The sequence below is a fragment of the Aulonocara stuartgranti genome (genome assembly GCF_965226115.1).
Source record: "Aulonocara stuartgranti genome assembly, chromosome: 22".
Taxonomy (NCBI): Eukaryota; Metazoa; Chordata; class Actinopteri; order Cichliformes; family Cichlidae; genus Aulonocara; species Aulonocara stuartgranti.
Window position 1 is genome coordinate 25,501,044 of NC_138957.1, and position 27,227 is coordinate 25,528,270.

A 27,227-nucleotide genomic window follows, 5' to 3' on the forward strand; every position below is an offset into this window, starting at 1 on the left:
TCAACAAGCCGCACTTTGTTGAGTTTAACACACAAAGGTTGATGAAGCTCTTGAAAACATATTTTTAAGTAAAGAAAGTAGATGTCAGGAGTGGGATTTGAAGCCACGCCTCCATTTGGAGACCAGAAGTCCCTTTTGTCTGGAAGGAGCCTATCCTTGAGTCTGGCGCCTTAGACCACTCGGCCATCCTGACGAGTTGACCAACCACCTCTTCAAAGTCATCCTGGATGTTCAAATGTCCGAACCACCTCAGCAGGCTCCTTTCGATGTGGAGGAGTTGCAGCTGTAATCTGAGTTCCTCCTGAAATACTAAGCTTGTCATCCAATCTCCGAGGCCGAGCACTGCCACCCGACGGAGAAAACTCATTGCCGCTGCTTATATCTGTGAGCTCCTGCTTTCATTCACTACCCACAGTTTGTGACCCTAGGTGAGAGTAGGGATGCAGGTAAACCTAGAGTGTTGCTTTTTCGCTAAGCTCTCTTGAAATTTAGTCCAGAATCATCAAATGGTGGAGATGTGGACTTGTGCAGACACGACAGTGTAACTTTGGTTTCTGTTACCATACATTCATCTTCCTTTGCACAACACGCCATTTGCTGTTCTCTATACACACGTGTTTTCGCTCTTGCGCGCATTTGCACAAAAGTCCCCTCGTCCAACGTGGGGCTCGAACCCACGACCCTGAGATTAAGAGTCTCATGCTCTCCCGACTGAGATAGCTGGGCTTCTTCAGCAGCAAGGCTTTAAGATGGACACAGGTTCTTATAGCTGGGGGAGGTTGACTAGCATTTCAAGAGCAGGCAAAGAAAGCACAGGCTACTTTCAAGTTTTACATTAATCCATTCAAGCTCTTATGTCCTTGTATGCATGCCACACCACGGGGCATGCTCCGATTGAGACGACTGAATGTCTCCCGGGGAATCTTCTCCCCAGATCTGGACCAGGGCATCACTGAGCTCCTGGACAGTCTGAGTTCCAACCTGGTGGTGTCAGATGGACCAAAGCTAAATGTCCCAGGGGTGTTGTATTGAATTTTGGTCAAGTAGGCCAATATAGGGTTGGGGGGTGGGGAGTGTCGGTCAACGGTATCAGTCCCCACGCAAACTGCCTGCATACTCTTGTCGGATGAGGCCGGGCAGCAGGAAGAAAGCCAGGAGCCATTGCACCAGCGTAGGGTCTGACAGTGGGTCGGAGAATTTCATGCCCATACCTAACTGCACTCATTGTGCCGTTGCCTTGCCTGTAGAGGCCTGTGCATACCTCAGTGCATGTGCCTCTCCAGACCATCACTGACCCACCAGCAAAGCACTCATAATCAAGGATGTTACATTCAGCATAAAGTTCCCCACGACTTCTCGGGAAGCTTTCACATGTGTTATATGTTCTAAGGTTAAATCCGCTGTCCTCTGTGAAAAGCACAGGGTGCCAGTGGTGGAGGTGGCAATTCTGGTATTCCATGACAAATGCCAGATACAAGCGGGATTTCAATTCAGGCTTCCACTTAGAAAGCAGAGCTCTGTCATGTTAACGAAAGCTCTTCACTACAAAAGTTCCTATAAGCTGCAAAGCTGATTTCACAGCAACCCTACAGCTACCTCAACAAGCCGCACTTTGTTGAGTTTAACACACAAAGGTTGATGAAGCTCTTGAAAACATATTTTTAAGTAAAGAAAGTAGATGTCAGGAGTGGGATTTGAACCCACGCCTCCATTTGGAGACCAGAAGTCCCTTTTGTCTGGAAGGAGCCTATCCTTGAGTCTGGCGCCTTAGACCACTCGGCCATCCTGACGAGTTGACCAACCACCTCTTCAAAGTCATCCTGGATGTTCAAATGTCTGAACCACCTCAGCAGGCTCCTTTCGATGTGGAGGAGTTGCAGCTGTAATCTGAGTTCCTCCTGAAATACTAAGCTTGTCATCCAATCTCCGAGGCCGAGCACTGCCACCCGACGGAGAAAACTCATTGCCGCTGCTTATATCTGTGAGCTCATGCTTTCATTCACTACCCACAGTTTGTGACCCTAGGTGAGAGTAGGGATGCAGGTAAACCTAGAGTGTTGCTTTTTCGCTAAGCTCTCTTGAAATTTAGTCCAGAAGCATCAAATGGTGGAGACGTGGACTTGTGCAGACACGACAGTGTAACTTTGTTTTCTGTTACCATACATTCATCTTCCTTTGCACAACATGCCATTTGCTGTTCTCTATACACACGTGTTTTCGCTCTTGCCGGCATTTGCACAAAAGTCCCCTCGCCCAACGTGGGGCTCGAACCCACGACCCTGAGATTAAGAGTCTCATGCTCTCCCGACTGAGCTAGCTGGGCTTCTTCAGCAGCAAGGCTTTAAGATGGACACAGGTTCTTATAGCTGGGGGAGGTTGACTAGCATTTCAAGCGCAGGCAAAGAAAGCACAGGCTACTTTCAAGTTTTTCTATCATCCATTCAAGCTCTTATGTCCTTGTATGCATGCCACACCACGGGGCATGCTCCGATTGAGACGACTGAATGTCTCCCGGGGAATCTTCTCCCCAGATCTGGACCAGGGCATCACTGAGCTCCTGGACAGTCTGAGTTCCAACCTGGTGGTGTCAGATGGACCAAAGCTAAATGTCCCAGGGGTGTTGTATTGAATTTTGGTCAAGTAGGCCAATATAGGGTTGGGGGGTGGGGAGTGTCGGTCAACGGTATCAGTCCCCACGCAAACTGCCTGCATACTCTTGTCGGATGAGGCCGGGCAGCAGGAAGAAAGCCAGGAGCCATTGCACCAGCGTAGGGTCTGACAGTGGGTCGGAGAATTTCATGCCCATACCTAACTGCACTCATTGTGCCGTTGCCTTGCCTGTAGAGGCCTGTGCATACCTCAGTGCATGTGCCTCTCCAGACCATCACTGACCCACCAGCAAAGCACTCATAATCAAGGATGTTACATTCAGCATAAAGTTCCCCACGACTTCTCGGGAAGCTTTCACATGTGTTATATGTTCTAAGGTTAAATCCGCTGTCCTCTGTGAAAAGCACAGGGTGCCAGTGGTGGAGGTGGCAATTCTGGTATTCCATGACAAATGCCAGATACAAGCGGGATTTCAATTCAGGCTTCCACTTAGAAAGCAGAGCTCTGTCATGTTAACGAAAGCTCTTCACTACAAAAGTTCCTATAAGCTGCAAAGCTGATTTCACAGCAACCCTACAGCTACCTCAACAAGCCGCACTTTGTTGAGTTTAACACACAAAGGTTGATGAAGCTCTTGAAAACATATTTTTAAGTAAAGAAAGTACATGTCAGGAGTGGGATTTGAAGCCACGCCTCCATTTGGAGACCAGAAGTCCCTTTTGTCTGGAAGGAGCCTATCCTTGAGTCTGGCGCCTTAGACCACTCGGCCATCCTGACGAGTTGACCAACCACCTCTTCAAAGTCATCCTGGATGTTCAAATGTCCCAACCACCTCAGCAGGCTCCTTTCGATGTGGAGGAGTTGCAGCTGTAATCTGAGTTCCTCCTGAAATACTAAGCTTGTCATCCAATCTCCGAGGCCGAGCACTGCCACCCGACGGAGAAAACTCATTGCCGCTGCTTATATCTGTGAGCTCATGCTTTCATTCACTACCCACAGTTTGTGACCCTAGGTGAGAGTAGGGATGCAGGTAAACCTAGAGTGTTGCTTTTTCGCTAAGCTCTCTTGAAATTTAGTCCAGAATCATCAAATGGTGGAGATGTGGACTTGTGCAGACACGACAGTGTAACTTTGGTTTCTGTTACCATACATTCATCTTCCTTTGCACAACACACCATTTGCTGTTCTCTATACACACGTGGTTTTGCTCTTGCGGGCATTTGCACAAAAGTCCCCTCGCCCAACGTGGGGCTCGAACCCACGACCCTGAGATTAAGAGTCTCATGCTCTCCCGACTGAGCTAGGTGGGCTTCTTCAGCAGCAAGGCTTTAAGATGGACACAGGTTCTTATAGCTGGGGGAGGTTGACTAGCATTTCAAGAGCAGGCAAAGAAAGCACAGGCTACTTTCAAGTTTTACATTAATCCATTCAAGCTCTTATGTCCTTGTATGCATGCCACACCACGGGGCATGCTCCGATTGAGACGACTGAATGTCTCCCGGGGAATCTTCTCCCCAGATCTGGACCAGGGCATCACTGAGCTCCTGGACAGTCTGAGTTCCAACCTGGTGGTGTCAGATGGACCAAAGCTAAATGTCCCAGGGGTGTTGTATTGAATTTTGGTCAAGTAGGCCAATATAGGGTTGGGGGGTGGGGAGTGTCGGTCAGCGGTATCAGTCCCCACGCAAACTGCCTGCATACTCTTGTCGGATGAGGCCGGGAAGCAGGAAGAAAGCCAGGAGCCATTGCACCAGCGTAGGGTCTGACAGTGGGTCGGAGAATTTCATGCCCATACCTAACTGCACTCATTGTGCCATTGCCTTGCCTGTAGAGGCCTGTGCATACCTCAGTGCATGTGCCTCTCCAGACCATCACTGACCCACCAGCAAAGCACTCATAATCAAGGATGTTACATTCAGCATAAAGTTCCCCACGACTTCTCGGGAAGCTTTCACATGTGTTATATGTTCTAAGGTTAAATCCGCTGTCCTCTGTGAAAAGCACAGGGTGCCAGTGGTGGAGGTGGCAATTCTGGTATTCCATGACAAATGCCAGATACAAGCGGGATTTCAATTCAGGCTTCCACTTAGAAAGCAGAGCTCTGTCATGTTAACGAAAGCTCTTCACTACAAAAGTTCCTATAAGCTGCAAAGCTGATTTCACAGCAACCCTACAGCTACCTCAACAAGCCGCACTTTGTTGAGTTTAACACACAAAGGTTGATGAAGCTCTTGAAAACATATTTTTAAGTAAAGAAAGTAGATGTCAGGAGTGGGATTTGAACCCACGCCTCCATTTGGAGACCAGAAGTCCCTTTTGTCTGGAAGGAGCCTATCCTTGAGTCTGGCGCCTTAGACCACTCGGCCATCCTGACGAGTTGACCAACCACCTCTTCAAAGTCATCCTGGATGTTCAAATGTCCGAACCACCTCAGCAGGCTCCTTTCGATGTGGAGGAGTTGCAGCTGTAATCTGAGTTCCTCCTGAAATACTAAGCTTGTCATCCAATCTCCGAGGCCGAGCACTGCCACCCGACGGAGAAAACTCATTGCCGCTGCTTATATCTGTGAGCTCCTGCTTTCATTCACTACCCACAGTTTGTGACCCTAGGTGAGAGTAGGGATGCAGGTAAACCTAGAGTGTTGCTTTTTCGCTAAGCTCTCTTGAAATTTAGTCCAGAATCATCAAATGGTGGAGATGTGGACTTGTGCAGACACGACAGTGTAACTTTGGTTTCTGTTACCATACATTCATCTTCCTTTGCACATCACGCCATTTGCTGTTCTCTATACACACGTGTTTTCGCTCTTGCGCGCATTTGCACAAAAGTCCCCTCGCCCAACGTGGGGCTCGAACCCACGACCCTGAGATTAAGAGTCTCATGCTCTCCCGACTGAGCTAGCTGGGCTTCTTCAGCAGCAAGGCTTTAAGATGGACACAGGTTCTTATAGCTGGGGGAGGTTGACTAGCATTTCAAGAGCAGGCAAAGAAAGCACAGGCTACTTTCAAGTTTTACATTAATCCATTCAAGCTCTTATGTCCTTGTATGCATGCCACACCACGGGGCATGCTCCGATTGAGACGACTGAATGTCTCCCGGGGAATCTTCTCCCCAGATCTGGACCAGGGCATCACTGAGCTCCTGGACAGTCTGAGTTCCAACCTGGTGGTGTCAGATGGACCAAAGCTAAATGTCCCAGGGGTGTTGTATTGAATTTTGGTCAAGTAGGCCAATATAGGGTTGGGGGGTGGGGAGTGTCGGTCAACGGTATCAGTCCCCACGCAAACTGCCTGCATACTCTTGTCGGATGAGGCCGGGCAGCAGGAAGAAAGCCAGGAGCCATTGCACCAGCGTAGGGTCTGACAGTGGGTCGGAGAATTTCATGCCCATACCTAACTGCACTCATTGTGCCGTTGCCTTGCCTGTAGAGGCCTGTGCATACCTCAGTGCATGTGCCTCTCCAGACCATCACTGACCCACCAGCAAAGCACTCATAATCAAGGATGTTACATTCAGCATAAAGTTCCCCACGACTTCTCGGGAAGCTTTCACATGTGTTATATGTTCTAAGGTTAAATCCGCTGTCCTCTGTGAAAAGCACAGGGTGCCAGTGGTGGAGGTGGCAATTCTGGTATTCCATGACAAATGCCAGATACAAGCGGGATTTCAATTCAGGCTTCCACTTAGAAAGCAGAGCTCTGTCATGTTAACGAAAGCTCTTCACTACAAAAGTTCCTATAAGCTGCAAAGCTGATTTCACAGCAACCCTACAGCTACCTCAACAAGCCGCACTTTGTTGAGTTTAACACACAAAGGTTGATGAAGCTCTTGAAAACATATTTTTAAGTAAAGAAAGTAGATGTCAGGAGTGGGATTTGAACCCACGCCTCCATTTGGAGACCAGAAGTCCCTTTTGTCTGGAAGGAGCCTATCCTTGAGTCTGGCGCCTTAGACCACTCGGCCATCCTGACGAGTTGACCAACCACCTCTTCAAAGTCATCCTGGATGTTCAAATGTCTGAACCACCTCAGCAGGCTCCTTTCGATGTGGAGGAGTTGCAGCTGTAATCTGAGTTCCTCCTGAAATACTAAGCTTGTCATCCAATCTCCGAGGCCGAGCACTGCCACCCGACGGAGAAAACTCATTGCCGCTGCTTATATCTGTGAGCTCATGCTTTCATTCACTACCCACAGTTTGTGACCCTAGGTGAGAGTAGGGATGCAGGTAAACCTAGAGTGTTGCTTTTTCGCTAAGCTCTCTTGAAATTTAGTCCAGAAGCATCAAATGGTGGAGACGTGGACTTGTGCAGACACGACAGTGTAACTTTGTTTTCTGTTACCATACATTCATCTTCCTTTGCACAACACGCCATTTGCTGTTCTCTATACACACGTGTTTTCGCTCTTGCGCGCATTTGCACAAAAGTCCCCTCGTCCAACGTGGGGCTCGAACCCACGACCCTGAGATTAAGAGTCTCATGCTCTCCCGACTGAGCTAGCTGGGCTTCTTCAGCAGCAAGGCTTTAAGATGGACACAGGTTCTTATAGCTGGGGGAGGTTGACTAGCATTTCAAGAGCAGGCAAAGAAAGCACAGGCTACTTTCAAGTTTTACATTAATCCATTCAAGCTCTTATGTCCTTGTATGCATGCCACACCACGGGGCATGCTCCGATTGAGACGACTGAATGTCTCCCGGGGAATCTTCTCCCCAGATCTGGACCAGGGCATCACTGAGCTCCTGGACAGTCTGAGTTCCAACCTGGTGGTGTCAGATGGACCAAAGCTAAATGTCCCAGGGGTGTTGTATTGAATTTTGGTCAAGTAGGCCAATATAGGGTTGGGGGGTGGGGAGTGTCGGTCAACGGTATCAGTCCCCACGCAAACTGCCTGCATACTCTTGTCGGATGAGGCCGGGCAGCAGGAAGAAAGCCAGGAGCCATTGCACCAGCGTAGGGTCTGACAGTGGGTCGGAGAATTTCATGCCCATACCTAACTGCACTCATTGTGCCGTTGCCTTGCCTGTAGAGGCCTGTGCATACCTCAGTGCATGTGCCTCTCCAGACCATCACTGACCCACCAGCAAAGCACTCATAATCAAGGATGTTACATTCAGCATAAAGTTCCCCACGACTTCTCGGGAAGCTTTCACATGTGTTATATGTTCTAAGGTTAAATCCGCTGTCCTCTGTGAAAAGCACAGGGTGCCAGTGGTGGAGGTGGCAATTCTGGTATTCCATGACAAATGCCAGATACAAGCGGGATTTCAATTCAGGCTTCCACTTAGAAAGCAGAGCTCTGTCATGTTAACGAAAGCTCTTCACTACAAAAGTTCCTATAAGCTGCAAAGCTGATTTCACAGCAACCCTACAGCTACCTCAACAAGCCGCACTTTGTTGAGTTTAACACACAAAGGTTGATGAAGCTCTTGAAAACATATTTTTAAGTAAAGAAAGTAGATGTCAGGAGTGGGATTTGAACCCACGCCTCCATTTGGAGACCAGAAGTCCCTTTTGTCTGGAAGGAGCCTATCCTTGAGTCTGGCGCCTTAGACCACTCGGCCATCCTGACGAGTTGACCAACCACCTCTTCAAAGTCATCCTGGATGTTCAAATGTCTGAACCACCTCAGCAGGCTCCTTTCGATGTGGAGGAGTTGCAGCTGTAATCTGAGTTCCTCCTGAAATACTAAGCTTGTCATCCAATCTCCGAGGCCGAGCACTGCCACCCGACGGAGAAAACTCATTGCCGCTGCTTATATCTGTGAGCTCCTGCTTTCATTCACTACCCACAGTTTGTGACCCTAGGTGAGAGTAGGGATGCAGGTAAACCTAGAGTGTTGCTTTTTCGCTAAGCTCTCTTGAAATTTAGTCCAGAATCATCAAATGGTGGAGATGTGGACTTGTGCAGACACGACAGTGTAACTTTGTTTTCTGTTACCATACATTCATCTTCCTTTGCACAACACGCCATTTGCTGTTCTCTATACACACGTGTTCTCTCTTGCCGGCATTTGCACAAAAGTCCCCTCGCCCAACGTGGGGCTCGAACCCACGACCCTGAGATTAAGAGTCTCATGCTCTCCCGACTGAGCTAGCTGGGCTTCTTCAGCAGCAAGGCTTTAAGATGGACACAGGTTCTTATAGCTGGGGGAGGTTGACTAGCATTTCAAGCGCAGGCAAAGAAAGCACAGGCTACTTTCAAGTTTTTCTATCATCCATTCAAGCTCTTATGTCCTTGTATGCATGCCACACCACGGGGCATGCTCCGATTGAGACGACTGAATGTCTCCCGGGGAATCTTCTCCCCAGATCTGGACCAGGGCATCACTGAGCTCCTGGACAGTCTGAGTTCCAACCTGGTGGTGTCAGATGGACCAAAGCTAAATGTCCCAGGGGTGTTGTATTGAATTTTGGTCAAGTAGGCCAATATAGGGTTGGGGGGTGGGGAGTGTCGGTCAACGGTATCAGTCCCCACGCAAACTGCCTGCATACTCTTGTCGGATGAGGCCGGGCAGCAGGAAGAAAGCCAGGAGCCATTGCACCAGCGTAGGGTCTGACAGTGGGTCGGAGAATTTCATGCCCATACCTAACTGCACTCATTGTGCCGTTGCCTTGCCTGTAGAGGCCTGTGCATACCTCAGTGCATGTGCCTCTCCAGACCATCACTGACCCACCAGCAAAGCACTCATAATCAAGGATGTTACATTCAGCATAAAGTTCCCCACGACTTCTCGGGAAGCTTTCACATGTGTTATATGTTCTAAGGTTAAATCCGCTGTCCTCTGTGAAAAGCACAGGGTGCCAGTGGTGGAGGTGGCAATTCTGGTATTCCATGACAAATGCCAGATACAAGCGGGATTTCAATTCAGGCTTCCACTTAGAAAGCAGAGCTCTGTCATGTTAACGAAAGCTCTTCACTACAAAAGTTCCTATAAGCTGCAAAGCTGATTTCACAGCAACCCTACAGCTACCTCAACAAGCCGCACTTTGTTGAGTTTAACACACAAAGGTTGATGAAGCTCTTGAAAACATATTTTTAAGTAAAGAAAGTAGATGTCAGGAGTGGGATTTGAAGCCACGCCTCCATTTGGAGACCAGAAGTCCCTTTTGTCTGGAAGGAGCCTATCCTTGAGTCTGGCGCCTTAGACCACTCGGCCATCCTGACGAGTTGACCAACCACCTCTTCAAAGTCATCCTGGATGTTCAAATGTCCCAACCACCTCAGCAGGCTCCTTTCGATGTGGAGGAGTTGCAGCTGTAATCTGAGTTCCTCCTGAAATACTAAGCTTGTCATCCAATCTCCGAGGCCGAGCACTGCCACCCGACGGCGAAAACTCATTGCCGCTGCTTATATCTGTGAGCTCCTGCTTTCATTCACTACCCACAGTTTGTGACCCTAGGTGAGAGTAGGGATGCAGGTAAACCTAGAGTGTTGCTTTTTCGCTAAGCTCTCTTGAAATTTAGTCCAGAATCATCAAATGGTGGAGACGTGGACTTGTGCAGACACGACAGTGTAACTTTGGTTTCTGTTACCATACATTCATCTTCCTTTGCACAACACGCCATTTGCTGGTCTCTATATACACGTGTTTTCGCTCTTGCGCGCATTTGCACAAAAGTCCCCTCGCCCAACGTGGGGCTCGAACCCACGACCCTGAGATTAAGAGTCTCATGCTCTCCCGACTGAGCTAGCTGGGCTTCTTCAGCAGAAAGGCTTTAAGATGGGCACAGGTTCTTATAGCTGGGGGAGGTTGACTAGCATTTCAAGAGCAGGCAAAGAAAGCACAGGCTACTTTCAAGTTTTACATTAATCCATTCAAGCTCTTATGTCCTTGTATGCATGCCACACCACGGGGCATGCTCCGATTGAGACGACTGAATGTCTCCCGGGGAATCTTCTCCCCAGATCTGGACCAGGGCATCACTGAGCTCCTGGACAGTCTGAGTTCCAACCTGGTGGTGTCAGATGGACCAAAGCTAAATGTCCCAGGGGTGTTGTATTGAATTTTGGTCAAGTAGGCCAATATAGGGTTGGGGGGTGGGGAGTGTCGGTCAACGGTATCAGTCCCCACGCAAACTGCCTGCATACTCTTGTCGGATGAGGCCGGGCAGCAGGAAGAAAGCCAGGAGCCATTGCACCAGCGTAGGGTCTGACAGTGGGTCGGAGAATTTCATGCCCATACCTAACTGCACTCATTGTGCCGTTGCCTTGCCTGTAGAGGCCTGTGCATACCTCAGTGCATGTGCCTCTCCAGACCATCACTGACCCACCAGCAAAGCACTCATAATCAAGGATGTTACATTCAGCATAAAGTTCCCCACGACTTCTCGGGAAGCTTTCACATGTGTTATATGTTCTAAGGTTAAATCCGCTGTCCTCTGTGAAAAGCACAGGGTGCCAGTGGTGGAGGTGGCAATTCTGGTATTCCATGACAAATGCCAGATACAAGCGGGATTTCAATTCAGGCTTCCACTTAGAAAGCAGAGCTCTGTCATGTTAACGAAAGCTCTTCACTACAAAAGTTCCTATAACCTGCAAAGCTGATTTCACAGCAACCCTACAGCTACCTCAACAAGCCGCACTTTGTTGAGTTTAACACACAAAGGTTGATGAAGCTCTTGAAAACATATTTTTAAGTAAAGAAAGTAGATGTCAGGAGTGGGATTTGAACCCACGCCTCCATTTGGAGACCAGAAGTCCCTTTTGTCTGGAAGGAGCCTATCCTTGAGTCTGGCGCCTTAGACCACTCGGCCATCCTGACGAGTTGACCAACCACCTCTTCAAAGTCATCCTGGATGTTCAAATGTCCGAACCACCTCAGCAGGCTCCTTTCGATGTGGAGGAGTTGCAGCTGTAATCTGAGTTCCTCCTGAAATACTAAGCTTGTCATCCAATCTCCGAGGCCGAGCACTGCCACCCGACGGAGAAAACTCATTGCCGCTGCTTATATCTGTGAGCTCATGCTTTCATTCACTACCCACAGTTTGTGACCCTAGGTGAGAGTAGGGATGCAGGTAAACCTAGAGTGTTGCTTTTTCGCTAAGCTCTCTTGAAATTTAGTCCAGAAGCATCAAATGGTGGAGACGTGGACTTGTGCAGACACGACAGTGTAACTTTGGTTTCTGTTACCATACATTCATCTTCCTTTGCACAACATGCCATTTGCTGTTCTCTATACACACGTGTTTTCGCTCTTGCCGGCATTTGCACAAAAGTCCCCTCGCCCAACGTGGGGCTCGAACCCACGACCCTGAGATTAAGAGTCTCATGCTCTCCCGACTGAGCTAGCTGGGCTTCTTCAGCAGCAAGGCTTTAAGATGGACACAGGTTCTTATAGCTGGGGGAGGTTGACTAGCATTTCAAGCGCAGGCAAAGAAAGCACAGGCTACTTTCAAGTTTTTCTATCATCCATTCAAGCTCTTATGTCCTTGTATGCATGCCACACCACGGGGCATGCTCCGATTGAGACGACTGAATGTCTCCCGGGGAATCTTCTCCCCAGATCTGGACCAGGGCATCACTGAGCTCCTGGACAGTCTGAGTTCCAACCTGGTGGTGTCAGATGGACCAAAGCTAAATGTCCCAGGGGTGTTGTATTGAATTTTGGTCAAGTAGGCCAATATAGGGTTGGGGGGTGGGGAGTGTCGGTCAGCGGTATCAGTCCCCACGCAAACTGCCTGCATACTCTTGTCGGATGAGGCCGGGAAGCAGGAAGAAAGCCAGGAGCCATTGCACCAGCGTAGGGTCTGACAGTGGGTCGGAGAATTTCATGCCCATACCTAACTGCACTCATTGTGCCATTGCCTTGCCTGTAGAGGCCTGTGCATACCTCAGTGCATGTGCCTCTCCAGACCATCACTGACCCACCAGCAAAGCACTCATAATCAAGGATGTTACATTCAGCATAAAGTTCCCCACGACTTCTCGGGAAGCTTTCACATGTGTTATATGTTCTAAGGTTAAATCCGCTGTCCTCTGTGAAAAGCACAGGGTGCCAGTGGTGGAGGTGGCAATTCTGGTATTCCATGACAAATGCCAGATACAAGCGGGATTTCAATTCAGGCTTCCACTTAGAAAGCAGAGCTCTGTCATGTTAACGAAAGCTCTTCACTACAAAAGTTCCTATAAGCTGCAAAGCTGATTTCACAGCAACCCTACAGCTACCTCAACAAGCCGCACTTTGTTGAGTTTAACACACAAAGGTTGATGAAGCTCTTGAAAACATATTTTTAAGTAAAGAAAGTAGATGTCAGGAGTGGGATTTGAACCCACGCCTCCATTTGGAGACCAGAAGTCCCTTTTGTCTGGAAGGAGCCTATCCTTGAGTCTGGCGCCTTAGACCACTCGGCCATCCTGACGAGTTGACCAACCACCTCTTCAAAGTCATCCTGGATGTTCAAATGTCCGAACCACCTCAGCAGGGTCCTTTCGATGTGGAGGAGTTGCAGCTGTAATCTGAGTTCCTCCTGAAATACTAAGCTTGTCATCCAATCTCCGAGGCCGAGCACTGCCACCCGACGGCGAAAACTCATTGCCGCTGCTTATATCTGTGAGCTCCTGCTTTCATTCACTACCCACAGTTTGTGACCCTAGGTGAGAGTAGGGATGCAGGTAAACCTAGAGTGTTGCTTTTTCGCTAAGCTCTCTTGAAATTTAGTCCAGAATCATCAAATGGTGGAGATGTGGACTTGTGCAGACACGACAGTGTAACTTTGGTTTCTGTTACCATACATTCATCTTCCTTTGCACAACACGCCATTTGCTGGTCTCTATATACACGTGTTTTCGCTCTTGCGCGCATTTGCACAAAAGTCCCCTCGCCCAACGTGGGGCTCGAACCCACGACCCTGAGATTAAGAGTCTCATGCTCTCCCGACTGAGCTAGCTGGGCTTCTTCAGCAGCAATGCTTTAAGATGGGCACAGGTTCTTATAGCTGGGGGAGGTTGACTAGCATTTCAAGAGCAGGCAAAGAAAGCACAGGCTACTTTCAAGTTTTACATTAATCCATTCAAGCTCTTATGTCCTTGTATGCATGCCACACCACGGGGCATGCTCCGATTGAGACGACTGAATGTCTCCCGGGGAATCTTCTCCCCAGATCTGGACCAGGGCATCACTGAGCTCCTGGACAGTCTGAGTTCCAACCTGGTGGTGTCAGATGGACCAAAGCTAAATGTCCCAGGGGTGTTGTATTGAATTTTGGTCAAGTAGGCCAATATAGGGTTGGGGGGTGGGGAGTGTCGGTCAACGGTATCAGTCCCCACGCAAACTGCCTGCATACTCTTGTCGGATGAGGCCGGGCAGCAGGAAGAAAGCCAGGAGCCATTGCACCAGCGTAGGGTCTGACAGTGGGTCGGAGAATTTCATGCCCATACCTAACTGCACTCATTGTGCCGTTGCCTTGCCTGTAGAGGCCTGTGCATACCTCAGTGCATGTGCCTCTCCAGACCATCACTGACCCACCAGCAAAGCACTCATAATCAAGGATGTTACATTCAGCATAAAGTTCCCCACGACTTCTCGGGAAGCTTTCACATGTGTTATATGTTCTAAGGTTAAATCCGCTGTCCTCTGTGAAAAGCACAGGGTGCCAGTGGTGGAGGTGGCAATTCTGGTATTCCATGACAAATGCCAGATACAAGCGGGATTTCAATTCAGGCTTCCACTTAGAAAGCAGAGCTCTGTCATGTTAACGAAAGCTCTTCACTACAAAAGTTCCTATAACCTGCAAAGCTGATTTCACAGCAACCCTACAGCTACCTCAACAAGCCGCACTTTGTTGAGTTTAACACACAAAGGTTGATGAAGCTCTTGAAAACATATTTTTAAGTAAAGAAAGTAGATGTCAGGAGTGGGATTTGAACCCACGCCTCCATTTGGAGACCAGAAGTCCCTTTTGTCTGGAAGGAGCCTATCCTTGAGTCTGGCGCCTTAGACCACTCGGCCATCCTGACGAGTTGACCAACCACCTCTTCAAAGTCATCCTGGATGTTCAAATGTCCCAACCACCTCAGCAGGCTCCTTTCGATGTGGAGGAGTTGCAGCTGTAATCTGAGTTCCTCCTGAAATACTAAGCTTGTCATCCAATCTCCGAGGCCGAGCACTGCCACCCGACGGAGAAAACTCATTGCCGCTGCTTATATCTGTGAGCTCATGCTTTCATTCACTACCCACAGTTTGTGACCCTAGGTGAGAGTAGGGATGCAGGTAAACCTAGAGTGTTGCTTTTTCGCTAAGCTCTCTTGAAATTTAGTCCAGAAGCATCAAATGGTGGAGATGTGGACTTGTGCAGACACGACAGTGTAACTTTGGTTTCTGTTACCATACATTCATCTTCCTTTGCACAACATGCCATTTGCTGTTCTCTATACACACGTGTTTTCTCTCTTGCGGGCATTTGCACAAAAGTCCCCTCGCCCAACGTGGGGCTCGAACCCACGACCCTGAGATTAAGAGTCTCATGCTCTCCCGACTGAGCTAGCTGGGCTTCTTCAGCAGCAAGGCTTTAAGATGGACACAGGTTCTTATAGCTGGGGGAGGTTGACTAGCATTTCAAGCGCAGGCAAAGAAAGCACAGGCTACTTTCAAGTTTTTCTATCATCCATTCAAGCTCTTATGTCCTTGTATGCATGCCACACCACGGGGCATGCTCCGATTGAGACGACTGAATGTCTCCCGGGGAATCTTCTCCCCAGATCTGGACCAGGGCATCACTGAGCTCCTGGACAGTCTGAGTTCCAACCTGGTGGTGTCAGATGGACCAAAGCTAAATGTCCCAGGGGTGTTGTATTGAATTTTGGTCAAGTAGGCCAATATAGGGTTGGGGGGTGGGGAGTGTCGGTCAGCGGTATCAGTCCCCACGCAAACTGCCTGCATACTCTTGTCGGATGAGGCCGGGAAGCAGGAAGAAAGCCAGGAGCCATTGCACCAGCGTAGGGTCTGACAGTGGGTCGGAGAATTTCATGCCCATACCTAACTGCACTCATTGTGCCATTGCCTTGCCTGTAGAGGCCTGTGCATACCTCAGTGCATGTGCCTCTCCAGACCATCACTGACCCACCAGCAAAGCACTCATAATCAAGGATGTTACATTCAGCATAAAGTTCCCCACGACTTCTCGGGAAGCTTTCACATGTGTTATATGTTCTAAGGTTAAATCCGCTGTCCTCTGTGAAAAGCACAGGGTGCCAGTGGTGGAGGTGGCAATTCTGGTATTCCATGACAAATGCCAGATACAAGCGGGATTTCAATTCAGGCTTCCACTTAGAAAGCAGAGCTCTGTCATGTTAACGAAAGCTCTTCACTACAAAAGTTCCTATAAGCTGCAAAGCTGATTTCACAGCAACCCTACAGCTACCTCAACAAGCCGCACTTTGTTGAGTTTAACACACAAAGGTTGATGAAGCTCTTGAAAACATATTTTTAAGTAAAGAAAGTAGATGTCAGGAGTGGGATTTGAACCCACGCCTCCATTTGGAGACCAGAAGTCCCTTTTGTCTGGAAGGAGCCTATCCTTGAGTCTGGCGCCTTAGACCACTCGGCCATCCTGACAAGTTGACCAACCACCTCTTCAAAGTCATCCTGGATGTTCAAATGTCCGAACCACCTCAGCAGGCTCCTTTCGATGTGGAGGAGTTGCAGCTGTAATCTGAGTTCCTCCTGAAATACTAAGCTTGTCATCCAATCTCCGAGGCCAAGCACTGCCACCCGACGGAGAAAACTCATTGCCGCTGCTTATATCTGTGAGCTCCTGCTTTCATTCACTACCCACAGTTTGTGACCCTAGGTGAGAGTAGGGATGCAGGTAAACCTAGAGTGTTGCTTTTTCGCTAAGCTCTCTTGAAATTTAGTCCAGAATCATCAAATGGTGGAAATGTGGACTTGTGCAGACACGACAGTGTAACTTTGGTTTCTGTTACCATACATTCATCTTCCTTTGCACAACACGCCATTTGCTGTTCTCTATACACACGTGTTTTCGCTCTTGCCGGATTTTTGCACAAAAGTCCCCTCGCCCAACGTGGGGCTTGAACCCACGACCCTGAGATTAAGAGTCTCATGCTCTCCCGACTGAGCTAGCTGGGCTTCTTCAGCAGCAAGGCTTTAAGATGGACACAGGTTCTTATAGCTGGGGGAGGTTGACTAGCATTTCAAGCGCAGGCAAAGAAAGCACAGGCTACTTTCAAGTTTTTCTATCATCCATTCAAGCTCTTATGTCCTTGTATGCATGCCACACCACGGGGCATGCTCCGATTGAGACGACTGAATGTCTCCCGGGGAATCTTCTCCCCAGATCTGGACCAGGGCATCACTGAGCTCCTGGACAGTCTGAGTTCCAACCTGGTGGTGTCAGATGGACCAAAGCTAAATGTCCCAGGGGTGTTGTATTGAATTTTGGTCAAGTAGGCCAATATAGGGTTGGGGGGTGGGGAGTGTCGGTCAACGGTATCAGTCCCCACGCAAACTGCCTGCATACTCTTGTCGGATGAGGCCGGGCAGCAGGAAGAAAGCCAGGAGCCATTGCACCAGCGTAGGGTCTGACAGTGGGTCGGAGAATTTCATGCCCATACCTAACTGCACTCATTGTGCCGTTGCCTTGCCTGTAGAGGCCTGTGCATACCTCAGTGCATGTGCCTCTCCAGACCATCACTGACCCACCAGCAAAGCACTCATAATCAAGGATGTTACATTCAGCATAAAGTTCCCCACGACTTCTCGGGAAGCTTTCACATGTGTTATATGTTCTAAGGTTAAATCCGCTGTCCTCTGTGAAAAGCACAGGGTGCCAGTGGTGGAGGTGGCAATTCTGGTATTCCATGACAAATACCAGATACAAGCGGGATTTCAATTCAGGCTTCCACTTAGAAAGCAGAGCTCTGTCATGTTAACGAAAGCTCTTCACTACAAAAGTTCCTATAACCTGCAAAGCTGATTTCACAGCAACCCTACAGCTACCTCAACAAGCCGCACTTTGTTGAGTTTAACACACAAAGGTTGATGAAGCTCTTGAAAACATATTTTTAAGTAAAGAAAGTAGATGTCAGGAGTGGGATTTGAACCCACGCCTCCATTTGGAGACCAGAAGTCCCTTTTGTCTGGAAGGAGCCTATCCTTGAGTCTGGCGCCTTAGACCACTCGGCCATCCTGACGAGTTGACCAACCACCTCTTCAAAGTCATCCTGGATGTTCAAATGTCTGAACCACCTCAGCAGGCTCCTTTCGATGTGGAGGAGTTGCAGCTGTAATCTGAGTTCCTCCTGAAATACTAAGCTTGTCATCCAATCTCCGAGGCCGAGCACTGCCACCCGACGGAGAAAACTCATTGCCGCTGCTTATATCTGTGAGCTCATGCTTTCATTCACTACCCACAGTTTGTGACCCTAGGTGAGAGTAGGGATGCAGGTAAACCTAGAGTGTTGCTTTTTCGCTAAGCTCTCTTGAAATTTAGTCCAGAAGCATCAAATGGTGGAGATGTGGACTTGTGCAGACACGACAGTGTAACTTTGGTTTCTGTTACCATACATTCATCTTCCTTTGCACAACATGCCATTTGCTGTTCTCTATACACACGTGTTTTCTCTCTTGCGGGCATTTGCACAAAAGTCCCCTCGCCCAACGTGGGGCTCGAACCCACGACCCTGAGATTAAGAGTCTCATGCTCTCCCGACTGAGCTAGCTGGGCTTCTTCAGCAGCAAGGCTTTAAGATGGACACAGGTTCTTATAGCTGGGGGAGGTTGACTAGCATTTCAAGCGCAGGCAAAGAAAGCACAGGCTACTTTCAAGTTTTTCTATCATCCATTCAAGCTCTTATGTCCTTGTATGCATGCCACACCACGGGGCATGCTCCGATTGAGACGACTGAATGTCTCCCGGGGAATCTTCTCCCCAGATCTGGACCAGGGCATCACTGAGCTCCTGGACAGTCTGAGTTCCAACCTGGTGGTGTCAGATGGACCAAAGCTAAATGTCCCAGGGGTGTTGTATTGAATTTTGGTCAAGTAGGCCAATATAGGGTTGGGGGGTGGGGAGTGTCGGTCAGCGGTATCAGTCCCCACGCAAACTGCCTGCATACTCTTGTCGGATGAGGCCGGGAAGCAGGAAGAAAGCCAGGAGCCATTGCACCAGCGTAGGGTCTGACAGTGGGTCGGAGAATTTCATGCCCATACCTAACTGCACTCATTGTGCCATTGCCTTGCCTGTAGAGGCCTGTGCATACCTCAGTGCATGTGCCTCTCCAGACCATCACTGACCCACCAGCAAAGCACTCATAATCAAGGATGTTACATTCAGCATAAAGTTCCCCACGACTTCTCGGGAAGCTTTCACATGTGTTATATGTTCTAAGGTTAAATCCGCTGTCCTCTGTGAAAAGCACAGGGTGCCAGTGGTGGAGGTGGCAATTCTGGTATTCCATGACAAATGCCAGATACAAGCGGGATTTCAATTCAGGCTTCCACTTAGAAAGCAGAGCTCTGTCATGTTAACGAAAGCTCTTCACTACAAAAGTTCCTATAAGCTGCAAAGCTGATTTCACAGCAACCCTACAGCTACCTCAACAAGCCGCACTTTGTTGAGTTTAACACACAAAGGTTGATGAAGCTCTTGAAAACATATTTTTAAGTAAAGAAAGTAGATGTCAGGAGTGGGATTTGAAGCCACGCCTCCATTTGGAGACCAGAAGTCCCTTTTGTCTGGAAGGAGCCTATCCTTGAGTCTGGCGCCTTAGACCACTCGGCCATCCTGACAAGTTGACCAACCACCTCTTCAAAGTCATCCTGGATGTTCAAATGTCCGAACCACCTCAGCAGGCTCCTTTCGATGTGGAGGAGTTGCAGCTGTAATCTGAGTTCCTCCTGAAATACTAAGCTTGTCATCCAATCTCCGAGGCCAAGCACTGCCACCCGACGGAGAAAACTCATTGCCGCTGCTTATATCTGTGAGCTCCTGCTTTCATTCACTACCCACAGTTTGTGACCCTAGGTGAGAGTAGGGATGCAGGTAAACCTAGAGTGTTGCTTTTTCGCTAAGCTCTCTTGAAATTTAGTCCAGAATCATCAAATGGTGGAAATGTGGACTTGTGCAGACACGACAGTGTAACTTTGGTTTCTGTTACCATACATTCATCTTCCTTTGCACAACACGCCATTTGCTGTTCTCTATACACACGTGTTTTCGCTCTTGCCGGATTTTTGCACAAAAGTCCCCTCGCCCAACGTGGGGCTTGAACCCACGACCCTGAGATTAAGAGTCTCATGCTCTCCCGACTGAGCTAGCTGGGCTTCTTCAGCAGCAAGGCTTTAAGATGGACACAGGTTCTTATAGCTGGGGGAGGTTGACTAGCATTTCAAGCGCAGGCAAAGAAAGCACAGGCTACTTTCAAGTTTTTCTATCATCCATTCAAGCTCTTATGTCCTTGTATGCATGCCACACCACGGGGCATGCTCCGATTGAGACGACTGAATGTCTCCCGGGGAATCTTCTCCCCAGATCTGGACCAGGGCATCACTGAGCTCCTGGACAGTCTGAGTTCCAACCTGGTGGTGTCAGATGGACCAAAGCTAAATGTCCCAGGGGTGTTGTATTGAATTTTGGTCAAGTAGGCCAATATAGGGTTGGGGGGTGGGGAGTGTCGGTCAACGGTATCAGTCCCCACGCAAACTGCCTGCATACTCTTGTCGGATGAGGCCGGGCAGCAGGAAGAAAGCCAGGAGCCATTGCACCAGCGTAGGGTCTGACAGTGGGTCGGAGAATTTCATGCCCATACCTAACTGCACTCATTGTGCCGTTGCCTTGCCTGTAGAGGCCTGTGCATACCTCAGTGCATGTGCCTCTCCAGACCATCACTGACCCACCAGCAAAGCACTCATAATCAAGGATGTTACATTCAGCATAAAGTTCCCCACGACTTCTCGGGAAGCTTTCACATGTGTTATATGTTCTAAGGTTAAATCCGCTGTCCTCTGTGAAAAGCACAGGGTGCCAGTGGTGGAGGTGGCAATTCTGGTATTCCATGACAAATGCCAGATACAAGCGGGATTTCAATTCAGGCTTCCACTTAGAAAGCAGAGCTCTGTCATGTTAACGAAAGCTCTTCACTACAAAAGTTCCTATAAGCTGCAAAGCTGATTTCACAGCAACCCTACAGCTACCTCAACAAGCCGCACTTTGTTGAGTTTAACACACAAAGGTTGATGAAGCTCTTGAAAACATATTTTTAAGTAAAGAAAGTAGATGTCAGGAGTGGGATTTGAACCCACGCCTCCATTTGGAGACCAGAAGTCCCTTTTGTCTGGAAGGAGCCTATCCTTGAGTCTGGCGCCTTAGACCACTCGGCCATCCTGACGAGTTGACCAACCACCTCTTCAAAGTCATCCTGGATGTTCAAATGTCCGAACCACCTCAGCAGGCTCCTTTCGATGTGGAGGAGTTGCAGCTGTAATCTGAGTTCCTCCTGAAATACTAAGCTTGTCATCCAATCTCCGAGGCCAAGCACTGCCACCCGACGGCGAAAACTCATTGCCGCTGCTTATATCTGTGAGCTCCTGCTTTCATTCACTACCCACAGTTTGTGACCCTAGGTGAGAGTAGGGATGCAGGTAAACCTAGAGTGTTGCTTTTTCGCTAAGCTCTCTTGAAATTTAGTCCAGAATCATCAAATGGTGGAGATGTGGACTTGTGCAGACACGACAGTGTAACTTTGGTTTCTGTTACCATACATTCATCTTCCTTTGCACAACACGCCATTTGCTGGTCTCTATATACACGTGTTTTCGCTCTTGCGCGCATTTGCACAAAAGTCCCCTCGCCCAACGTGGGGCTCGAACCCACGACCCTGAGATTAAGAGTCTCATGCTCTCCCGACTGAGCTAGCTGGGCTTCTTCAGCAGCAAGGCTTTAAGATGGGCACAGGTTCTTATAGCTGGGGGAGGTTGACTAGCATTTCAAGCGCAGGCAAAGAAAGCACAGGCTACTTTCAAGTTTTTCTATCATCCATTCAAGCTCTTATGTCCTTGTATGCATGCCACACCACGGGGCATGCTCCGATTGAGACGACTGAATGTCTCCCGGGGAATCTTCTCCCCAGATCTGGACCAGGGCATCACTGAGCTCCTGGACAGTCTGAGTTCCAACCTGGTGGTGTCAGATGGACCAAAGCTAAATGTCCCAGGGGTGTTGTATTGAATTTTGGTCAAGTAGGCCAATATAGGGTTGGGGGGTGGGGAGTGTCGGTCAACGGTATCAGTCCCCACGCAAACTGCCTGCATACTCTTGTCGGATGAGGCCGGGCAGCAGGAAGAAAGCCAGGAGCCATTGCACCAGCGTAGGGTCTGACAGTGGGTCGGAGAATTTCATGCCCATACCTAACTGCACTCATTGTGCCGTTGCCTTGCCTGTAGAGGCCTGTGCATACCTCAGTGCATGTGCCTCTCCAGACCATCACTGACCCACCAGCAAAGCACTCATAATCAAGGATGTTACATTCAGCATAAAGTTCCCCACGACTTCTCGGGAAGCTTTCACATGTGTTATATGTTCTAAGGTTAAATCCGCTGTCCTCTGTGAAAAGCACAGGGTGCCAGTGGTGGAGGTGGCAATTCTGGTATTCCATGACAAATGCCAGATACAAGCGGGATTTCAATTCAGGCTTCCACTTAGAAAGCAGAGCTCTGTCATGTTAACGAAAGCTCTTCACTACAAAAGTTCCTATAAGCTGCAAAGCTGATTTCACAGCAACCCTACAGCTACCTCAACAAGCCGCACTTTGTTGAGTTTAACACACAAAGGTTGATGAAGCTCTTGAAAACATATTTTTAAGTAAAGAAAGTAGATGTCAGGAGTGGGATTTGAACCCACGCCTCCATTTGGAGACCAGAAGTCCCTTTTGTCTGGAAGGAGCCTATCCTTGAGTCTGGCGCCTTAGACCACTCGGCCATCCTGACGAGTTGACCAACCACCTCTTCAAAGTCATCCTGGATGTTCAAATGTCCGAACCACCTCAGCAGGCTCCTTTCGATGTGGAGGAGTTGCAGCTGTAATCTGAGTTCCTCCTGAAATACTAAGCTTGTCATCCAATCTCCGAGGCCGAGCACTGCCACCCGACGGAGAAAACTCATTGCCGCTGCTTATATCTGTGAGCTCATGCTTTCATTCACTACCCACAGTTTGTGACCCTAGGTGAGAGTAGGGATGCAGGTAAACCTAGAGTGTTGCTTTTTCGCTAAGCTCTCTTGAAATTTAGTCCAGAAGCATCAAATGGTGGAGACGTGGACTTGTGCAGACACGACAGTGTAACTTTGGTTTCTGTTACCATACATTCATCTTCCTTTGCACAACATGCCATTTGCTGTTCTCTATACACACGTGTTTTCGCTCTTGCTGGCATTTGCACAAAAGTCCCCTCGCCCAACGTGGGGCTCGAACCCACGACCCTGAGATTAAGAGTCTCATGCTCTCCCGACTGAGCTAGCTGGGCTTCTTCAGCAGCAAGGCTTTAAGATGGACACAGGTTCTTATAGCTGGGGGAGGTTGACTAGCATTTCAAGCGCAGGCAAAGAAAGCACAGGCTACTTTCAAGTTTTTCTATCATCCATTCAAGCTCTTATGTCCTTGTATGCATGCCACACCACGGGGCATGCTCCGATTGAGACGACTGAATGTCTCCCGGGGAATCTTCTCCCCAGATCTGGACCAGGGCATCACTGAGCTCCTGGACAGTCTGAGTTCCAACCTGGTGGTGTCAGATGGACCAAAGCTAAATGTCCCAGGGGTGTTGTATTGAATTTTGGTCAAGTAGGCCAATATAGGGTTGGGGGGTGGGGAGTGTCGGTCAGCGGTATCAGTCCCCACGCAAACTGCCTGCATACTCTTGTCGGATGAGGCCGGGAAGCAGGAAGAAAGCCAGGAGCCATTGCACCAGCGTAGGGTCTGACAGTGGGTCGGAGAATTTCATGCCCATACCTAACTGCACTCATTGTGCCATTGCCTTGCCTGTAGAGGCCTGTGCATACCTCAGTGCATGTGCCTCTCCAGACCATCACTGACCCACCAGCAAAGCACTCATAATCAAGGATGTTACATTCAGCATAAAGTTCCCCACGACTTCTCGGGAAGCTTTCACATGTGTTATATGTTCTAAGGTTAAATCCGCTGTCCTCTGTGAAAAGCACAGGGTGCCAGTGGTGGAGGTGGCAATTCTGGTATTCCATGACAAATGCCAGATACAAGCGGGATTTCAATTCAGGCTTCCACTTAGAAAGCAGAGCTCTGTCATGTTAACGAAAGCTCTTCACTACAAAAGTTCCTATAAGCTGCAAAGCTGATTTCACAGCAACCCTACAGCTACCTCAACAAGCCGCACTTTGTTGAGTTTAACACACAAAGGTTGATGAAGCTCTTGAAAACATATTTTTAAGTAAAGAAAGTAGATGTCAGGAGTGGGATTTGAACCCACGCCTCCATTTGGAGACCAGAAGTCCCTTTTGTCTGGAAGGAGCCTATCCTTGAGTCTGGCGCCTTAGACCACTCGGCCATCCTGACGAGTTGACCAACCACCTCTTCAAAGTCATCCTGGATGTTCAAATGTCCGAACCACCTCAGCAGGCTCCTTTCGATGTGGAGGAGTTGCAGCTGTAATCTGAGTTCCTCCTGAAATACTAAGCTTGTCATCCAATCTCCGAGGCCAAGCACTGCCACCCGACGGCGAAAACTCATTGCCGCTGCTTATATCTGTGAGCTCCTGCTTTCATTCACTACCCACAGTTTGTGACCCTAGGTGAGAGTAGGGATGCAGGTAAACCTAGAGTGTTGCTTTTTCGCTAAGCTCTCTTGAAATTTAGTCCAGAATCATCAAATGGTGGAGATGTGGACTTGTGCAGACACGACAGTGTAACTTTGGTTTCTGTTACCATACATTCATCTTCCTTTGCACAACACGCCATTTGCTGGTCTCTATATACACGTGTTTTCGCTCTTGCGCGCATTTGCACAAAAGTCCCCTCGCCCAACGTGGGGCTCGAACCCACGACCCTGAGATTAAGAGTCTCATGCTCTCCCGACTGAGCTAGCTGGGCTTCTTCAGCAGCAAGGCTTTAAGATGGGCACAGGTTCTTATAGCTGGGGGAGGTTGACTAGCATTTCAAGAGCAGGCAAAGAAAGCACAGGCTACTTTCAAGTTTTACATTAATCCATTCAAGCTCTTATGTCCTTGTATGCATGCCACACCACGGGGCATGCTCCGATTGAGACGACTGAATGTCTCCCGGGGAATCTTCTCCCCAGATCTGGACCAGGGCATCACTGAGCTCCTGGACAGTCTGAGTTCCAACCTGGTGGTGTCAGATGGACCAAAGCTAAATGTCCCAGGGGTGTTGTATTGAATTTTGGTCAAGTAGGCCAATATAGGGTTGGGGGGTGGGGAGTGTCGGTCAACGGTATCAGTCCCCACGCAAACTGCCTGCATACTCTTGTCGGATGAGGCCGGGCAGCAGGAAGAAAGCCAGGAGCCATTGCACCAGCGTAGGGTCTGACAGTGGGTCGGAGAATTTCATGCCCATACCTAACTGCACTCATTGTGCCGTTGCCTTGCCTGTAGAGGCCTGTGCATACCTCAGTGCATGTGCCTCTCCAGACCATCACTGACCCACCAGCAAAGCACTCATAATCAAGGATGTTACATTCAGCATAAAGTTCCCCACGACTTCTCGGGAAGCTTTCACATGTGTTATATGTTCTAAGGTTAAATCCGCTGTCCTCTGTGAAAAGCACAGGGTGCCAGTGGTGGAGGTGGCAATTCTGGTATTCCATGACAAATGCCAGATACAAGCGGGATTTCAATTCAGGCTTCCACTTAGAAAGCAGAGCTCTGTCATGTTAACGAAAGCTCTTCACTACAAAAGTTCCTATAAGCTGCAAAGCTGATTTCACAGCAACCCTACAGCTACCTCAACAAGCCGCACTTTGTTGAGTTTAACACACAAAGGTTGATGAAGCTCTTGAAAACATATTTTTAAGTAAAGAAAGTAGATGTCAGGAGTGGGATTTGAACCCACGCCTCCATTTGGAGACCAGAAGTCCCTTTTGTCTGGAAGGAGCCTATCCTTGAGTCTGGCGCCTTAGACCACTCGGCCATCCTGACGAGTTGACCAACCACCTCTTCAAAGTCATCCTGGATGTTCAAATGTCCGAACCACCTCAGCAGGCTCCTTTCGATGTGGAGGAGTTGCAGCTGTAATCTGAGTTCCTCCTGAAATACTAAGCTTGTCATCCAATCTCCGAGGCCAAGCACTGCCACCCGACGGCGAAAACTCATTGCCGCTGCTTATATCTGTGAGCTCCTGCTTTCATTCACTACCCACAGTTTGTGACCCTAGGTGAGAGTAGGGATGCAGGTAAACCTAGAGTGTTGCTTTTTCGCTAAGCTCTCTTGAAATTTAGTCCAGAATCATCAAATGGTGGAGATGTGGACTTGTGCAGACACGACAGTGTAACTTTGGTTTCTGTTACCATACATTCATCTTCCTTTGCACAACACGCCATTTGCTGGTCTCTATATACACGTGTTTTCGCTCTTGCGCGCATTTGCACAAAAGTCCCCTCGCCCAACGTGGGGCTCGAACCCACGACCCTGAGATTAAGAGTCTCATGCTCTCCCGACTGAGCTAGCTGGGCTTCTTCAGCAGCAAGGCTTTAAGATGGGCACAGGTTCTTATAGCTGGGGGAGGTTGACTAGCATTTCAAGAGCAGGCAAAGAAAGCACAGGCTACTTTCAAGTTTTACATTAATCCATTCAAGCTCTTATGTCCTTGTATGCATGCCACACCACGGGGCATGCTCCGATTGAGACGACTGAATGTCTCCCGGGGAATCTTCTCCCCAGATCTGGACCAGGGCATCACTGAGCTCCTGGACAGTCTGAGTTCCAACCTGGTGGTGTCAGATGGACCAAAGCTAAATGTCCCAGGGGTGTTGTATTGAATTTTGGTCAAGTAGGCCAATATAGGGTTGGGGGGTGGGGAGTGTCGGTCAACGGTATCAGTCCCCACGCAAACTGCCTGCATACTCTTGTCGGATGAGGCCGGGCAGCAGGAAGAAAGCCAGGAGCCATTGCACCAGCGTAGGGTCTGACAGTGGGTCGGAGAATTTCATGCCCATACCTAACTGCACTCATTGTGCCGTTGCCTTGCCTGTAGAGGCCTGTGCATACCTCAGTGCATGTGCCTCTCCAGACCATCACTGACCCACCAGCAAAGCACTCATAATCAAGGATGTTACATTCAGCATAAAGTTCCCCACGACTTCTCGGGAAGCTTTCACATGTGTTATATGTTCTAAGGTTAAATCCGCTGTCCTCTGTGAAAAGCACAGGGTGCCAGTGGTGGAGGTGGCAATTCTGGTATTCCATGACAAATGCCAGATACAAGCGGGATTTCAATTCAGGCTTCCACTTAGAAAGCAGAGCTCTGTCATGTTAACGAAAGCTCTTCACTACAAAAGTTCCTATAAGCTGCAAAGCTGATTTCACAGCAACCCTACAGCTACCTCAACAAGCCGCACTTTGTTGAGTTTAACACACAAAGGTTGATGAAGCTCTTGAAAACATATTTTTAAGTAAAGAAAG